The 13,203-nt window shown below is 60.1% G+C and overlaps 1 long non-coding RNA gene across 1 annotated transcript; it reads right to left on the bottom strand.

The window, feature by feature from the left end:
• Positions 1-2,420: 2,420 nt before the first annotated feature.
• Positions 2,421-3,587, bottom strand: LOC136304813 (uncharacterized). The gene is made up of 3 exons (XR_010724832.1): positions 3,338-3,587; positions 3,114-3,242; positions 2,421-2,647 (listed from the first exon to the last, which is right to left on the bottom strand). It is a non-coding gene; the product is annotated as an uncharacterized lncRNA (long non-coding RNA).
• Positions 3,588-13,203: the final 9,616 nt, after the last annotated feature.

Genomic DNA, 13,203 nt, shown 5'->3' with positions numbered 1-13,203 from the left:
TCCCTTTAAATGCCTGTATTAGGACAGCTTTGGGCGGGGAACCCAAGGGGTCACACACACCGCCACTGCTCCCTGGAGCGATGAGGACGAGGAGGTGAAACAGCTTTGCCAGGCGCCCGACAGAGCCGGGGCTTGCGTCCCCACGAGAGCCGCAGGAAAGCACAGGCTCGTTGACAAGCCGAGGGCAGTCACGCAGAGAGGGCACTATCTGACTTATGGCGACAAGACACGGAGCCCCAGCAAGCAGCCCCATGTTCTCCCTGCTCACTGGGGTAGTTTGGAGTCCTGTCTGGCTAATGGCTCACCGGCCCTAGGGGTTTTTAGGCGTCCACTCCACCTCCTGTGGGCACTGCAGTCCCAGGGAGTTCTCTGGTTTGCGTGTCGCCATCAGGGCTGTGAGGGGAGCAGCGGGAGCACGGCCCCACGGGAAGGAGACAGTTTCAAAATGGACACCGGCTCGAAATGGGGGGTGAGGGAGAGCGGAAAAGGTACACAAATGAACTTATTCACATGCAAACTTGTCACGATCCGCTCACACAAGCGGGGTTCGTGATGGTTCGTTTTAGGGATCTCAGAGCGCAAAAGACACAGCGGGGGACAAACTCAGTTTACTCAATCACAAATGCACCTTTATTTAGTGCCAACAAATGCGATAGTGGGGAGAGAAAAGGAGAATAGTAAGAAAGACAGAAAAAGAGGGGAAGGGGATTATAGCTACCAACATGGAGGGTCGAGTCCTCGAGGCTTTTGAAGATGCCTATAGACGCAATCTTCTCCAGTGGGGAGATCTCAAAAGTGAGCGGGAGTCTCCAGGGTTTTTATAGTCCTCTCCGAAGCGACAGGCAGTTGGCCAAACAGCTGGGGGAAATCATTGCAGTGTGTTCATTCAGAGAACCCAGAACAAGTCGGTCATCAGCAGGTACAGTGTCAACCAGTCCAAGTCAGCAGGTGCAGTGTCAGCAGGCGCGGTCACTTCACCGTGACTTGCCCATTGTTTCTGCTCAGGTTCTGATGTTCCCATATGGGTGCTGGGTGTTTTCCATCAAACACACCTGCAGGCAGCACTTGGCCACCATCCCACCTCAGCCAGGCCAGAACTCCTGTGTTGAGATTTTCAAGTCCCTTTTAGGGGTTTCAGTCTCTGTCCTTGACGATGGTCGTGAGGCAGATGAGGGATCTTCGGACCGTCTCTTACACAAGGGTCGGCAGGGGAGAAGATCCCACTTCAGGCTTCCACAACCCATCTCCAGGTTTCTCTCTAAGCCCTCCCGGTGTAGCAATGTATCTGAATAACTTGGGCCATTCCCTGTATCAGCCAAACTGTTTGTAGTGAAGATGACACCTGCAGTCTTCTTTTCCAGAGTTCGCAGGAATTCATCAAGGCTACAGGAACAACAACAGCTCTGAAAATAAGAGCCTAGGAAAGCCTCTCCAAGAAATGCAGAACTCAGATAGGAGACACATAGCACGGTGATGGACACTTAACCAATTAAGTGCCCTGAAAGATGCGTGCGTGCGTTCCTGCCTTCCTGCCTGCCTGCGTGATGGAGAAATAACTTAGCCGACTGAGAGAGACACCTGTACCCATGAAGAGTAGTGCTAGAAACTGGAACTGTAGCTTTATGTACACAAGAAAGTAGCTGCTGTTAGAAGCATATTGTTTCCTTCATTTCAGCAGCCCATTTTCCCCCTGTATCCCTGTGGCTACCTGCTCCCACTGCAGAACAGAAGCAGCACCCAGCCAGCAGCTCCTCAGTCCTGGCAGGTCAGCGGCACTTCCAGGAGCACACCAGACTGGCAGCAAACTGCCCAAAGGGCACTCAGCCCTAGACCCTATTCCAACCCTCCAAAGTAACTTGGCCAGGGGGCAGGGTCAGCACCAAAGACACAGACACCAACCTCAGGAGCTCAGGGTCTTTGGCGACAGCTCAGAGCAGCCAAGAACCTCCCAAGGAGAAGCTCAGCAATGCTCCCCAGCACTGCTACCCAAGGTGACCTACAGGGACTGAGATCCAGCACCAGGGACCCTGAGCCTCACCCCCAGCAGCTGGGAATCCCCTGTCACAACCCAGCCCTGGAGAGCCCCCCCAGAACTGGCAATTCCCGCGGGTGCGTCCGCCCGCCCGCAGGCCAAGAGGCTCCGGCTGTGCCGGGACAGGGCCCAGGTCGGGCAAATGCTGCAATAAACAGGCGCACACAACTCCCACAGCGGGAACAGCTGGGCTCAGCCTCCTCCGGCGTCGCCCCAAAGCCTGGCCAGGGCTTCAGGAGCAATGCAGGAGCTGCCTTTGGCCCCGCTCCTCCCAACAAGGCCACAGGACTCATCTCAGGGCCCTGTCCGGCCTCTGAACACAGAAAGGTCAAGCCATGTTTCACTAATGAGCACGGACCTAGCCCAGAACACTAATGATCCTGGCTACCGCACTGCCGACAGGATACAAACACAACATCTGGGTTGAAGGCTCACCCAGAGGTCAGCTTTGCCTCAAGACTCTGCTTCAGGCCTCAGGCCTTCAGGAAGTCCCAAGGTGCTTGAACCTCTGCGCAAAGCCTGCTCCCATCTCCTGTGGAACCTCACAGATCAGGCAGCACTTCCTCGGCCCACTCCTGAGGCTATTTAGCCTGCCAGCAAAGAGCAGGGGCTGACCTGGGAATGACAGAAGGCAGGGAGGGGAAAGGACCCTTTTGCTTCCATCCAGAAAGCCAAAGGCCGTCAAAAAAACCCTCTGGTGAACACCTGAGCAGCACCAGGAGATGAAAGGCCTGGCACTCCTGACTCCCAGAGCTCCCAGCGCTGCCTTGCCCCTCACCTTCAGCCCTCGTCTTGGACAGCAAGGCAATCCCAGGGACAGAAATCCAGGCTCCTGCTGCTCCTGGACGGAGGCACCCAACAGCTCTGTGCTGGCTGAACATGGCAGCAAAATCAGGATGCTGCTCTTCCTTGGGCAAAACTCCAGCCACTAAAAAGCTGGAATGCAGGACAACCCTGCCTCTCCACCAGGGCACTTGGATCCAGCCCTACTGACACATGGACATTTGAGACAGGAATCCATAACCCTCCGTGAAATCACATCACAGCCTCCAGGTGTTTTCCTGTTCGTGTCCTCACTTACCTGGCATAGGCTTCTTCCAAGGCTTTGCAGACACTTTGCCTCTAGCCAAAAAGATTAACATCGCCTTCTTTCCAGCTTTCAAGAAGTCACAGCAAGTCATCCTGGTCCCATGTTCCACATCAGATTCTCCTGTAAAAAGAAAGATATTTTTTCTGTTCAGATCATTTCTCAAGCTGTCAAGAAAAGCAGGATCCCACATGCACTCCCAGAAATTCTCTCAACACCATTTGCTGCTTCTCTCTCTGGCAGGGCACCAACAAGTCCTGGGACACTTCTTGTTCCCTGCTGGCCAGTGACCTTGAGCGATAAAAGAAGGCACCAGTATTGCTGCTAATTTTACAGCCACAGGCTTTGAACTTTCCACAAGTTAAAAGCAGAAGCAGACACTCCTCATCGGGCTCGAGTTCTCGCTTCCTGGCCCAGGAGACGCGCGGCCGCAGCTGCTCGAGCTTCTCTACCACTGCAGAGCGCGCCGAACACGGCAGGCGCACGGCAGGTGACGAACAAGCGACTTCTCCAATCCCGGCCCCGGAGAGGCGTGGCCGCCGCTCCTCGAGCTCCTCCGCCTCTGCACAGCGCTGCACGAACGGCAGGAGCACCGGAAGTGACGAAACAGCGAGGCCACGCTCCCCGGACCGGGAGACGCGTGTCTGCCGCTCCTCGAGGATCTCAGCCGCCGCAAAGCACGCCGAGCAGGTAAGCGCACTGCAGATAATGAATAAGTGAAATCTTGCTTCCCAGCCCCGAAAATGCACTTTCGGTGCTGGAGGAGCTTCTCTGCTTGTGGGCAGCACGGAAACCGCGCCCAGCCGCTGTTCGCAGCCAGCCTGCAGCATACCGCCGGAGAGTGCACTAGGCGCGGCCAAACGGCGTTTGCTCGCTTCCCAGGCTAGGAGAAGCACTTGCCGTGCTGCAAACAGCTTCTCTGCCTGTGGAGAGCTCGGAAACAGCGTTTAACGCTGTTCCAAGCCTGCCTGCGAGCGAACCGCCGGAGAGTGCACTCGGCGCGGCCAAACGGCGTTTGCTCGCTTCCCAGGCTAGGAGAAGCACTTGCCGTGCTGCAAACAGCTTCTCTGCCTGTGGAGAGCTCGGAAACAGCGTTTAACGCTGTTCCAAGCCTGCCTGCGAGCGAGGCGCCGGAGAGTGCACTAGGCGCGGCCAAACGGCGTTTGCTCGCTTCCCAGGCTAGGAGAAGCACTTGCCGTGCTGCAAACAGCTTCTCTGCCTGTGGAGAGCTCGGAAACAGCGTTTAACGCTGTTCCAAGCCTGCCTGCGAGCGAAGCGCCGGAGAGTGCACTAGGCGCGGCCAAACGGCGTTTGCTCGCTTCCCAGGCTAGGAGAAGCACTTGCCGTGCTGCAAACAGCTTCTCTGCCTGTGGAGAGCTCGGAAACAGCGTTTAACGCTGTTCCAAGCCTGCCTGCGAGCGAAGCGCCGGAGAGTGCACTAGGCGCGGCCAAACGGCGTTTGCTCGCTTCCCAGGCTAGGAGAAGCACTTGCCGTGCTGCAAACAGCTTCTCTGCCTGTAGAGAGCTCGGACACAGCGTTTGACGCTGTTCCAAGCCTGCCTGCGAGCGAACCGCCGGAGAGTGCACTCGGCGCGGCCAAACGGCGTTTGCTCGCTTCCCAGGCTAGGAGAAGCACTTGCCGTGCTGCAAACAGCTTCTCTGCCTGTGGAGAGCTCGGAAACAGCGTTTAACGCTGTTCCAAGCCTGCCTGCGAGCGAGGCGCCGGAGAGTGCACTAGGCGCGGCTAAACGGCGTTTGCTCGCTTCCCAGGCTAGGAGAAGCACTTGCCGTGCTGCAAACAGCTTCTCTGCCTGTGGAGAGCTCGGAAACAGCGTTTAACGCTGTTCCAAGCCTGCCTGCGAGCGAGGCGCCGGAGAGTGCACTAGGCGCGGCTAAACGGCGTTTGCTCGCTTCCCAGGCTAGGAGAAGCACTTGCCGTGCTGCAAACAGCTTCTCTGCCTGTGGAGAGCTCGGAAACAGCGTTTAACGCTGTTCCAAGCCTGCCTGCGAGCGAAGCGCCGGAGAGTGCACTAGGCGCGGCCAAACGGCGTTTGCTCGCTTCCCAGGCTAGGAGAAGCACTTGCCGTGCTGCAAACAGCCTCTCTGCCTGTGGAGAGCTCGGAAACAGCGTTTAACGCTGTTCCAAGCCTGCCTGCGAGCGAAGCGCCGGAGAGTGCACTAGGCACGGCCAAACGGCGTTTGCTCGCTTCCCAGGCTAGGAGAAGCACTTGCCGTGCTGCAAACAGCTTCTCTGCCTGTGGAGAGCTCGGAAACAGCGTTTAACGCTGTTCCAAGCCTGCCTGCGAGCGAAGCGCCGGAGAGTGCACTAGGCGCGGCCAAACGGCGTTTGCTCGCTTCCCAGGCTAGGAGAAGCACTTGCCGTGCTGCAAACAGCCTCTCTGCCTGTGGAGAGCTCGGAAATAGCGTTTAACGCTGTTCCAAGCCTGCCTGCGAGCGAAGCGCCGGAGAGTGCACTCGGCGCGGCCAAACGGCGTTTGCTCGCTTCCCAGGCTAGGAGAAGCACTTGTCGTGCTGCAAACAGCTTCTCTGCCTGTGGAGAGCTCGGAAACAGCGTTTGACGCTGTTCCAAGCCTGCCTGCGAGCGAACCGCCGGAGAGTGCACTCAGCGCGGCCAAACGGCGTTTGCTCGCTTCCCAGGCTAGGAGAAGCACTTGCCGTGCTGCAAACAGCTTCTCTGCCTGTGGAGATCTCGGAAACAGCGTTTGACGCTGTTCCAAGCCGGCCTGCGAGCGAAGCGCCGGAGAGTGCACTCGGCGCGGCCAAACGGCGTTTGCTCGCTTCCCAGGCTAGGAGAAGCACTTGCCGTGCTGCAAACAGCTTCTCTGCCTGTGGAGAGCTCGGAAACAGCGTTTGACGCTGTTCCAAGCCTGCCTGCGAGCGAACCGCCGGAGAGTGCACTCGGCGCGGCCAAACGGCGTTTGCTCGCTTCCCAGGCTAGGAGAAGCACTTGCCGTGCTGCAAACAGCTTCTCTGCCTGTGGAGAGCTCGGAAACAGCGTTTGACACTGTTCCAAGCCTGCCTGCGAGCGAACCGCCGGAAAGTGCACTCGGCGCGGCCAAACGGCGTTTGCTCGCTTCCCAGGCTAGGAGAAGCACTTGCCGTGCTGCAAACAGCTTCTCTGCCTGTGGAGAGCTCGGAAACAGCGTTTGACGCTGTTCCAAGCCTGCCTGCGAGCGAACCGCCAGAGAGTGCACTCGGCGCAGCCAAACGGCGTTTGCTCGCTTCCCAGGCTAGGAGAAGCACTTGCCGTGCTGCAAACAGCTTCTCTGCCTGTGGAGAGCTCGGAAACAGCGTTTGACGCTGTTCCAACCCTGCCTGCGAGCGAAGCGCCGGAGAGTGCACTCGGCGCGGCCAAACGGCGTTTGCTCGCTTCCCAGGCTAGGAGAAGCACTTGCCGTGCTGCAAACAGCTTCTCTGCCTGTGGAGAGCTCGGAAACAGCGTTTGACGCTGTTCCAGGCCGGCCTGCGAGCGAAGCGCCGGAGAGTGCACTCGGCGCGGCCAAACGGCGTTTGCTCGCTTCCCAGGCTAGGAGAAGCACTTGCCGTGCTGCAAACAGCTTCTCTGCCTGTGGAGAGCTCGGAAACAGCGTTTGACGCTGTTCCAGGCCGGCCTGCGAGCGAAGCGCCGGAGAGTGCACTCGGCGCGGCCAAACGGCGTTTGCTCGCTTCCCAGGCTAGGAGAAGCACTTGCCGTGCTGCAAACAGCTTCTCTGCCTGTGGAGAGCTCGGAAACAGCGTTTGACGCTGTTCCAGGCCGGCCTGCGAGCGAAGCGCCGGAGAGTGCACTCGGCGCGGCCAAACGGCGTTTGCTCGCTTCCCAGGCTAGGAGAAGCACTTGCCGTGCTGCAAACAGCTTCTCTGCCTGTGGAGAGCTCGGAAACAGCGTTTGACGCTGTTCCAGGCCGGCCTGCGAGCGAAGCGCCGGAGAGTGCACTCGGCGCGGCCAAACGGCGTTTGCTCGCTTCCCAGGCTAGGAGAAGCACTTGCCGTGCTGCAAACAGCTTCTCTGCCTGTGGAGAGCTCGGAAACAGCGTTTGACGCTGTTCCAGGCCGGCCTGCGAGCGAACCGCCGGAGAGTGCACTCGGCGCGGCCAAACGGCGTTTGCTCGCTTCCCAGGCTAGGAGAAGCACTTGCCGTGCTGCAAACAGCTTCTCTGCCTGTGGAGAGCTCGGAAACAGCGTTTGACGCTGTTCCAGGCCGACCTGCGAGCGAAGCGCCGGAGAGTGCACTCGGCGCGGCCAAACGGCGTTTGCTCGCTTCCCAGGCTAGGAGAAGCACTTGCCGTGCTGCAAACAGCTTCTCTGCCTGTGGAGAGCTCGGAAACAGCGTTTGACGCTGTTCCAGGCCGGCCTGCGAGCGAAGCGCCGGAGAGTGCACTCGGCGCGGCCAAACGGCGTTTGCTCGCTTCCCAGGCTAGGAGAAGCACTTGCCGTGCTGCAAACAGCTTCTCTGCCTGTGGAGAGCTCGGAAACAGCGTTTGACGCTGTTCCAGGCCGGCCTGCGAGCGAAGCGCCGGAGAGTGCACTCGGCGCGGCCAAACGGCGTTTGCTCGCTTCCCAGGCTAGGAGAAGCACTTGCCGTGCTGCAAACAGCTTCTCTGCCTGTGGAGAGCTCGGAAACAGCGTTTGACGCTGTTCCAGGCCGGCCTGTGAGCGAACCGCCGGAGAGTGCACTCGGCGCGGCCAAACGGCGTTTGCTCACTTCCCAGGCTAGGAGAAGCACTTGCCGTGCTGCAAACAGCTTCTCTGCCTGTGGAGAGCTCGGAAACAGCGTTTGACGCTGTTCCAGGCCGGCCTGCGAGCGAAGCGCCGGAGAGTGCACTCGGCGCGGCCAAACGGCGTTTGCTCGCTTCCCAGGCTAGGAGAAGCACTTGCCGTGCTGCAAACAGCTTCTCTGCCTGTGGAGAGCTCGGAAACAGCGTTTAACGCTGTTCCAAGCCTGCCTGCGAGCGAAGCGCCGGAGAGTGCACTAGGCGCGGCCAAACGGCGTTTGCTCGCTTCCCAGGCTAGGAGAAGCACTTGCCGTTCTGCAAACAGCTTCTCTGCCTGTAGAGAGCTCGGACACAGCGTTTGACGCTGTTCCAAGCCTGCCTGCGAGCGAAGCGCCGGAGAGTGCACTCGGCGCGGCCAAACGGCGTTTGCTCGCTTCCCAGGCTAGGAGAAGCACTTGCCGTGCTGCAAACAGCTTCTCTGCCTGTGGAGAGCTCGGAAACAGCGTTTAACGCTGTTCCAAGCCTGCCTGCGAGCGAGGCGCCGGAGAGTGCACTAGGCACGGCCAAACGGCGTTTGCTCGCTTCCCAGGCTAGGAGAAGCACTTGCCGTGCTGCAAACAGCTTCTCTGCCTGTGGAGAGCTCGGAAACAGCGTTTAACGCTGTTCCAAGCCTGCCTGCGAGCGAACCGCCGGAGAGTGCACTAGGCGCGGCCAAACGGCGTTTGCTCGCTTCCCAGGCTAGGAGAAGCACTTGCCGTGCTGCAAACAGCTTCTCTGCCTGTGGAGAGCTCGGAAACAGCGTTTAACGCTGTTCCAAGCCTGCCTGCGAGCGAATCGCCGGAGAGTGCACTAGGCGCGGCCAAACGGCGTTTGCTCGCTTCCTAGGCTAGGAGAAGCACTTGCCGTGCTGCAAACAGCTTCTCTGCCTGTGGAGAGCTCGGAAACAGCGTTTGACGCTGTTCCAAGCCGGCCTGCGAGCGAAGCGCCGGAGAGTGCACTAGGCGCGGCCAAACGGCGTTTGCTCGCTTCCCAGGCTAGGAGAAGCACTTGCCGTGCTGCAAACAGCTTCTCTGCCTGTGGAGAGCTGGGACACAGCGTTTGACGCTGTTCCAAGCCTGCCTGCGAGCGAACCGCCGGAGAGTGCACTCGGCGCGGCCAAACGGCGTTTGCTCGCTTCCCAGGCTACGAGAAGCACTTGCCGTGCTGCAAACAGCTTCTCTGCCTGTGGAGAGCTCGGAAACAGCGTTTAACGCTGTTCCAAGCCTGCCTGCGAGCGAGGCGCCGGAGAGTGCACTAGGCGCGGCCAAACGGTGTTTGCTCGCTTCCCAGGCTAGGAGAAGCACTTGCCGTGCTGCAAACAGCTTCTCTGCCTGTGGAGAGCTCGGAAACAGCGTTTAACGCTGTTCCAAGCCTTCCTGCGAGCGAAGCGCCGGAGAGTGCACTAGGCGCGGCCAAACGGCGTTTGCTCGCTTCCCAGGCTAGGAGAAGCACTTGCCGTGCTGCAAACAGCTTCTCTGCCTGTAGAGAGCTCGGACACAGCGTTTGACGCTGTTCCAAGCCTGCCTGCGAGCGAACCGCCGGAGAGTGCACTCGGCGCGGCCAAACGGCGTTTGCTCGCTTCCCAGGCTAGGAGAAGCACTTGCCGTGCTGCAAACAGCTTCTCTGCCTGTGGAGAGCTCGGAAACAGCGTTTAACGCTGTTCCAAGCCTGCCTGCGAGCGAGGCGCCGGAGAGTGCACTAGGCGCGGCCAAACGGCGTTTGCTCGCTTCCCAGGCTAGGAGAAGCACTTGCCGTGCTGCAAACAGCTTCTCTGCCTGTGGAGAGCTCGGAAACAGCGTTTAACGCTGTTCCAAGCTTGCCTGCGAGCGAAGCGCCGGAGAGTGCACTAGGCGCGGCCAAACGGCGTTTGCTCGCTTCCCAGGCTAGGAGAAGCACTTGCCGTGCTGCAAACAGCTTCTCTGCCTGTGGAGAGCTCGGAAACAGCGTTTAACGCTGTTCCAAGCCTGCCTGCGAGCGAAGCGCCGGAGAGTGCACTAGGCGCGGCCAAACGGCGTTTGCTCGCTTCCCAGGCTAGGAGAAGCACTTGCCGTGCTGCAAACAGCCTCTCTGCCTGTGGAGAGCTCGGAAATAGCGTTTAACGCTGTTCCAAGCCTGCCTGCGAGCGAAGCGCCGGAGAGTGCACTCGGCGCGGCCAAACGGCGTTTGCTCGCTTCCCAGGCTAGGAGAAGCACTTGCCGTGCTGCAAACAGCTTCTCTGCCTGTGGAGAGCTCGGAAACAGCGTTTGACGCTGTTCCAAGCCTGCCTGCGAGCGAACCGCCGGAGAGTGCACTCGGCGCGGCCAAACGGCGTTTGCTCGCTTCCCAGGCTAGGAGAAGCACTTGCCGTGCTGCAAACAGCTTCTCTGCCTGTGGAGATCTCGGAAACAGCGTTTGACGCTGTTCCAAGCCGGCCTGCGAGCGAAGCGCCGGAGAGTGCACTCGGCGCGGCCAAACGGCGTTTGCTCGCTTCCCAGGCTAGGAGAAGCACTTGCCGTGCTGCAAACAGCTTCTCTGCCTGTGGAGAGCTCGGAAACAGCGTTTGACGCTGTTCCAAGCCTGCCTGCGAGCGAACCGCCGGAGAGTGCACTCGGCGCGGCCAAACGGCGTTTGCTCGCTTCCCAGGCTAGGAGAAGCACTTGCCGTGCTGCAAACAGCTTCTCTGCCTGTGGAGAGCTCGGAAACAGCGTTTGACGCTGTTCCAAGCCTGCCTGCGAGCGAACCGCCGGAAAGTGCACTCGGCGCGGCCAAACGGCGTTTGCTCGCTTCCCAGGCTAGGAGAAGCACTTGCCGTGCTGCAAACAGCTTCTCTGCCTGTGGAGAGCTCGGAAACAGCGTTTGACGCTGTTCCAAGCCTGCCTGCGAGCGAACCGCCAGAGAGTGCATTCGGCGCAGCCAAACGGCGTTTGCTCGCTTCCCAGGCTAGGAGAAGCACTTGCCGTGCTGCAAACAGCTTCTCTGCCTGTGGAGAGCTCGGAAACAGCGTTTGACGCTGTTCCAACCCTGCCTGCGAGCGAAGCGCCGGAGAGTGCACTCGGCGCGGCCAAACGGCGTTTGCTCGCTTCCCAGGCTAGGAGAAGCACTTGCCGTGCTGCAAACAGCTTCTCTGCCTGTGGAGAGCTCGGAAACAGCGTTTGACGCTGTTCCAGGCCGGCCTGCGAGCGAAGCGCCGGAGAGTGCACTCGGCGCGGCCAAACGGCGTTTGCTCGCTTCCCAGGCTAGGAGAAGCACTTGCCGTGCTGCAAACAGCTTCTCTGCCTGTGGAGAGCTCGGAAACAGCGTTTGACGCTGTTCCAGGCCGGCCTGCGAGCGAAGCGCCGGAGAGTGCACTCGGCGCGGCCAAACGGCGTTTGCTCGCTTCCCAGGCTAGGAGAAGCACTTGCCGTGCTGCAAACAGCTTCTCTGCCTGTGGAGAGCTCGGAAACAGCGTTTGACGCTGTTCCAGGCCGGCCTGCGAGCGAAGCGCCGGAGAGTGCACTCGGCGCGGCCAAACGGCGTTTGCTCGCTTCCCAGGCTAGGAGAAGCACTTGCCGTGCTGCAAACAGCTTCTCTGCCTGTGGAGAGCTCGGAAACAGCGTTTGACGCTGTTCCAGGCCGGCCTGCGAGCGAAGCGCCGGAGAGTGCACTCGGCGCGGCCAAACGGCGTTTGCTCGCTTCCCAGGCTAGGAGAAGCACTTGCCGTGCTGCAAACAGCTTCTCTGCCTGTGGAGAGCTCGGAAACAGCGTTTGACGCTGTTCCAGGCCGGCCTGCGAGCGAACCGCCGGAGAGTGCACTCGGCGCGGCCAAACGGCGTTTGCTCGCTTCCCAGGCTAGGAGAAGCACTTGCTGTGCTGCAAACAGCTTCTCTGCCTGTGGAGAGCTCGGAAACAGCGTTTGACGCTGTTCCAGGCCGACCTGCGAGCGAAGCGCCGGAGAGTGCACTCGGCGCGGCCAAACGGCGTTTGCTCGCTTCCCAGGCTAGGAGAAGCACTTGCCGTGCTGCAAACAGCTTCTCTGCCTGTGGAGAGCTCGGAAACAGCGTTTGACGCTGTTCCAGGCCGGCCTGCGAGCGAAGCGCCGGAGAGTGCACTCGGCGCGGCCAAACGGCGTTTGCTCGCTTCCCAGGCTAGGAGAAGCACTTGCCGTGCTGCAAACAGCTTCTCTGCCTGTGGAGAGCTCGGAAACAGCGTTTGACGCTGTTCCAGGCCGGCCTGCGAGCGAAGCGCCGGAGAGTGCACTCGGCGCGGCCAAACGGCGTTTGCTCGCTTCCCAGGCTAGGAGAAGCACTTGCCATGCTGCAAACAGCTTCTCTGCCTGTGGAGAGCTCGGAAACAGCGTTTGACGCTGTTCCAGGCCGGCCTGCGAGCGAAGCGCCGGAGAGTGCACTCGGCGCGGCCAAACGGCGTTTGCTCGCTTCCCAGGCTAGGAGAAGCACTTGCCGTGCTGCAAACAGCTTCTCTGCCTGTGGAGAGCTCGGAAACAGCGTTTGACGCTGTTCCAGGCCGGCCTGCGAGCGAACCGCCGGAGAGTGCACTCGGCGCGGCCAAACGGCGTTTGCTCGCTTCCCAGGCTAGGAGAAGCACTTGCCGTGCTGCAAACAGCTTCTCTGCCTGTGGAGAGCTCGGAAACAGCGTTTGACGCTGTTCCAGGCCGGCCTGCGAGCGAACTGCCGGAGAGTGCACTCGGCGCGGCCAAACGGCGTTTGCTCGCTTCCCAGGCTAGGAGAAGCACTTGCCGTGCTGCAAACAGCTTCTCTGCCTGTGGAGAGCTCGGAAACAGCGTTTGACGCTGTTCCAGGCCGGCCTGCGAGCGAACGGCCGGAGAGTGCACTCGGCGCGGCCAAACGGCGTTTGCTCGCTTCCCAGGCTAGGAGAAGCACTTGCCGTGCTGCAAACAGCTTCTCTGCCTGTGGAGAGCTCGGAAACAGCGTTTGACGCTGTTCCAGGCCGGCCTGCGAGCGAACCGCCGGAGAGTGCACTCGGCGCGGCCAAACGGCGTTTGCTCGCTTCCCAGGCTAGGAGAAGCACTTGCCGTGCTGCAAACAGCTTCTCTGCCTGTGGAGAGCTCGGAAACAGCGTTTGACGCTGTTCCAGGCCGGCCTGCGAGCGAAGCGCCGGAGAGTGCACTCGGCGCGGCCAAACGGCGTTTGCTCGCTTCCCAGGCTAGGAGAAGCACTTGCCGTGCTGCAAACAGCTTCTCTGCCTGTGGAGAGCTCGGAAACAGCGTTTGACGCTGTTCCAGGCCGGCCTGCGAGCGAACCGCCGGAGAGTGCACTCGGCGCGGCCAAACGGCGTTTGCTCGCTTCCCAGGCTAGGAGAAGCACTTGCCGTGCTGC

The sequence above is a fragment of the Chamaea fasciata genome, unplaced genomic scaffold, assembly GCF_029207755.1.
Source record: "Chamaea fasciata isolate MVZ Bird 193981 ecotype frontalis unplaced genomic scaffold, bChaFas1.0.hap1 SCAF_187, whole genome shotgun sequence".
NCBI classification, from domain to species: Eukaryota; Metazoa; Chordata; class Aves; order Passeriformes; family Sylviidae; genus Chamaea; species Chamaea fasciata.
Note: the sequence above shows the minus strand (reverse complement) of the source record. Positions and strands in the feature narration are given on the sequence as shown.